This window comes from Carassius gibelio, chromosome B2, assembly GCF_023724105.1.
Source record: "Carassius gibelio isolate Cgi1373 ecotype wild population from Czech Republic chromosome B2, carGib1.2-hapl.c, whole genome shotgun sequence".
In the NCBI taxonomy this organism is placed as follows: Eukaryota; Metazoa; Chordata; class Actinopteri; order Cypriniformes; family Cyprinidae; genus Carassius; species Carassius gibelio.
Window position 1 is genome coordinate 31,956,709 of NC_068397.1, and position 5,416 is coordinate 31,962,124.

Consider the following 5,416-nt stretch of genomic DNA (forward strand, 5'->3'; position numbering starts at 1 on the left):
AAAAATAAAAACAATACAGTACTGTAAACACAGAAAAACACAATTGTGCACGAGTGGCCTTATGGATCCTGCCGTCTGCTGGGGTCTGGCCACAGGATCTCATCCACATCACAAGCAATGTCTTCTCTCGCTAAGCATCGGGGAAACGTCTGTTCCATACAGGCATGTGGTTAGCGCTCATATACGCACCATCTCCAAGCGGATTTAGAAATGGTGAGTAAGGGGGCAAGAACAGAACTTCAAAGAGATCATGTTTGGTGAACCAGTTCTGGAGCAGAGCAGCCCGATGGAAACTAACGTTATCCCAGACATCAACAAACCTGGGCTGCTCTGCTCCATCCTGTCCAACTGCATCATGAAGTGCATCTAGAAATGTGATGATGTGTTTATTATAGGAACCCAGTTTGGTATGATGATGCAGTAGGCCTCGAAGACTTATGGCAGCACACAATGTGATATGTGCCCGGGATGAGCAAAATTGCCCTTTGGCCAATTATATAACGTCCCCATCGTCTGTTTTTGCCAAGGTTGAATCCAGCCTCATCAGTGTAAATACATTAATGAGGCTGGGCAGCTCCATCCGTGTTCAAGATTCTCTGTAACAAAACAAACAGACAAAGTGGATGGCTTTACTCAAAGCACACACTTACACTTCTACACATACAGAACCGACCCCCCCCACCACACTGAATGGATCTATGTGGTACTAATCCAGTGGTACATATTCATCTGTTACTGCACTGCACCTGTTCTTTACTGTAGATGTAAAGGACTGAAACACTTACCTGCACGTACTCATGTCGAAGTTCTTTGACCCTGACACTGTTCCTCTCAAATGGGACCCTTGTACAATTGCTTCATGGTCATGTTATGCTTTACCAAGATGCGTCTGATGGTGGTGATGCTCACACGGTTTATGTTGTTGAATACTTGCCTATCTGCAGCTGGTGGAGACGGATTGCATGGTTTGCTCTGACTAGGTTCACTTTGGCAAGTTCCTGCTGTTGGTGAACAAGTGCTGGCGTCTTCTAGCCATTCTGTAGAGAAATGCAACCACAAATTGTTCTCGTTTGCTTTTGTACAGTACTGTGTATACTGAACTATACTAGATTTACCATACACAGTACTGAAACATCTCAACACGTTATCATGGTATGTTTCACAAAACTACAGCTTTTGTTGTAAAAGGAGCATTAGCCACCCTTGAATACAACACATGTGATACAGTAATGTGATATGGTACAGTACTGTAAATACTCTAGAAACAGTCCGAGTAGAGAGTTGTAGACATACCTGTTTTCCAGTCCGAATATTCTGACACCTACTGGGATGGAGTGTGAGGCATTGATACCAGAAGTAAAAAAAATTTAATATATATATATATATATATACAGGTGCTGGGTATATAATTAGAATATCATCAAAAAGTTGATTTATATCATTAATTCCATTCAAAAAGTGAAACTTGTATATTAAATTCATTCATTACAAACAGACTGATATATTTCAAATGTTTATTTCTGTTAATTTTGATTATTGTAACTGACAACTAAGGAAAATCCCAAATTCAGTATCTCAGAAACCCTTACCCCGTCAGAGAACAGATTTTTAGAAATATTGGCCAACTAAATGTAAAAAAAATTAAAAGTATGAACATGAGAAGTATGAGCATGTACAGCACTCAGTACTTAGTTGTGTCTCTTTTGTCTGAATGACTGCAGCAATGCGGCGTGGCATGGAGTGGATCAGTCTGTGGCACTGCTCAGGTGTTATGAGAGACCAGGTTACTCTGATAGTGGCCTTCAGCTCTTCTGCATTCTTGGGTCTGGCATATCACATCTTCCTCTTTACAATACCACACAGATTCTCTCTGGGGTTAAGGTCAGGTGAGTTTGCTGGCCAATTAAGAACAGGGATACCATGGTCCTTAAACCAGGTACTGGAAGCTTTGGCACTGTGTGCAGGTGCAGAGTCCTGTTGTTAAATGAAATCTGCATCTCCATAAAGTTGGTCAGCAGCAGGAAGCAGGAAGTGCTCTAAAACTTCCTGCTATACAGCTGCGTTGACCTTTGACCTCAGAAAACACAGTGGACTAACACCAGCAGATGACATGGCACCCCAAACCATCACTGACTGTGGAAACTTTACACTGGACTCAAGCAACGTGGATTGTGTGCCTCTCCTCTAGACTCTGGGACCCTGATATATAAAAGGAAATGCTAAATGTACTTTCATCAGAGAACATAACTGTGGAGCACTCAGCAGCAGTCCAGTCCTTTCTGAAGCGAGACGCTTCTGACGCTGTGTGTTGTTCAAGAGTGTCTTGACACAAGAAATGCGAAGCTGAAACCCATGTCTTGCATACGTCTGTGTGTAGTGGTTCTTGAAGCACTGGCTCCAGCTGCAGTCCACTCTTTGTGAATCTCCCCCACATTTCTGAATGGGTTTTGTTTCACAGTCCTCTCCAGGGTGCAGTTATCTCTATTGCTTGTACACTTGTTTCTTCCACATCTTCTCCTTCCCTTCGCCTCTCTATTAATGTGCTTGGACACAGAGCTCTGTGAACAGCCAGCCTCTTTTGCAATGACCTTTTGTGTCTTGTCCTCCTTGTGCAAGGTTTCAATGATCGTCTTTTGGGTAACTGTCAGGTCAGCAGTCTTCCCCATGATTGTGTATCCTACAGAACTAGACTGAGAGACCATTTAAAGGCTTTACGGGTGTTTTGAGTTAATTATCTGATTACAGTGTGGCACCAGGTGTCTTCTATATTGAACCTTTTCACAATATTCTAATTTTCTGAGATACTGAATTTGGGATTTGGGATATGTCAGTCTGTGTGTTATGTATGAATATAATATACAAGTTTCACTTTTTGAATGGAATTTGTGAAATAAATCAACTTTTTGATGATATCTAATTATATGACCAGTACCTATATATATTACTACCACCTACCATATCTTTCTATATTTTCTTATATAAATTAGTTGCTTTGAAAAAAAAACCCCAAAAAAATCAAATAAAGAGCTTCATATCCTTTGAAAGAACTATTAAGTCCACATTTATTGCACTGACCAGAATCATGTTTCCCTATCAATTGAAGTGATTGGTTGAGGGCAAAATGACCAATTCTTAGACGAGAAATGATTGCATCTTCCTTTGTGTTGCCATAACTTATTCTAACTAAACCAACTTGTTTTTGTATTTTATACAGATGTTGACCTTTATTTCCTTTATCCCATCTCTCCTGCCACATATTTTTATAAGCGTTTTTTTAATTAAACTTTTCATTTCAGATTTACCCCAAGGTATTTCTGAATCAATAACATTATGTTTAAAGGCCTGTTTGGCTATCTTGTCAGTTCTCTAAATGGCTTAACTGAGATCTATTTGTAGCTGGCTGATTGGTGTTCAGTTTTGTAACTAAGTGTTTTCAGGTGTGTTTCATCACATCAATTCTCATTAATAAGACCGGCAATAGATTATGGTAGTCTGATATACTGCACTGCATCAGAAAAATGGCTCAAAAAGATGGAGGTAATTCAGACTCAAGCTCTAAGGATCAGCTGTGGAGCATTTAGAAGATCTCCAGTATCATCTATTCAAGTAGAGATGGGAGAAATGCCACTAGAAGTTCGTAGGAGAAAGTTAAGAATGAGATATTGGATCAATGTAAAAGGACATGATGAAAGACATCCAGTTAAAAAGGTACTGGAAACCTGTTGGGAGTATGGATATAGATATATAAGTAGTTTTGGCTGGGTAGCAAATAAGGAGGCATGAGAAACAGGTATAACTGAGATAGAGGTAGCTCCTTCTGTTGTAATTCCATCTATACCCCCACGTTATACCCAATGCCAGAAATAGACCTATTCATACATGAGGAGATACATAAGAACGAACTAGATTTGCCATTAAAAGTATTAGTTCAACAATACATTAATCAAGCATACAGCGACACGACTCAAATATTCAGAGATGGATCAAAAGATCCAGAAACAGGTAGAGCAGCTGCTGCAGTGTATATTCCTCCGTACAATATAAAATACTCAAAAGAGCAACAGATCATATATTTGTTTTTACAACAAACTGATAGCTATATAATTGGCCTTACAATGGATAGAAGAAAAGCAGCCTAACTGTAGTGTAATATGTACAGACTCATTATCAGCTCTGCAAAGTTTAGAAAGTGGAACATCTTTAGCAAGACAAGATATTTTAAATGAAACTTTACAGAAATGATATAGCATAAAGCACTTAGGTGTAAAGGTGAGTTTTTTGTGGGAACCAGCCCATGTCGGGGTTAAGGGGAATGAGGAAGCTGACAGACTGGCAAAGGAGAAAGATCCTGAGATCAATATGAGAGAACAGATGAGTAAAGCTGAAGTTAAGGGGCTGATTGGGACTGAAGTGAAAAAGAAGTGGCAGAGGATATGAGACAATGAAATAAGAGGAAGACATCTGTATAGTATACAAATGAATGTGGGGGTGGAAAGAACAACTGTTAATAACAGGAAAAGGGATGTGATAATGACAAGATTACGTATTGGGCATACAACACTGAATCAAAGTTTATATAAAATAGGTAAACATGAAACTGGTAATTGCGAAAAACGTGGATATCCAGAAACGGTAAATCATATATTACTAGAATGTAAAGCATACAATAGAGAAAGACTGGAATTAGTCCAGCCACTAAAGGATAGGGGTGTGAGAAATTATTCACTTAAGGAAATATTAGGAGAAGGAACAAATTATATAATACACGAAAAGTTATTTACATTTTTAAAGGATACCGAACTGTTAAAAAAGATATAAATTAATAAAATTAATAATAATAATTTTATTTTTCTTTATTATTATTTTGCACCAAGTATATCCAACCAATGTAGTGCTCCATACTCCAATCCAGTAGGTGGCGGACCTTTAGTTGGTTTGCCAACCGCCATTAAAACAACAGAAGAAGAAGAAGAAGAAGAATGATACCCTGAGATTACATTTTTTAACTAAGTGTCTTATGTGTGAAAAAGTGCAAAGCAGTGTTTTTGTTTAAGGTATAGTAACAACAACTTTAAGTTCTGTTACTTTGGTTTAAGCATTGTCTGTAGGGTTCAGTCACACACTTGATGTATTTTACCATACTAAACCGGGCAGGAACACTGAATCTCTTCGGAAGGCAGCTGTGGCCTAATGGTTAGAGAGTTGGACTTGTAGTCTGTAGGTAGCAGGTTTGAGTCTCGGTGCTGGCAGGAGCTGTAGGTGGAGGGAGTGAATGAACAGTGCTCTCTTCCTCCCTCAATACTCATCACTGAAGTGTGCTCGAGCAAGACGCACTGCTCCGGGTGTGTGTGTGTGTGAGTGTGTGTGTGTGTGCACTGCTCCGGCTGTGTGTGTGTGTGTGTGTGCGCACTGCTCC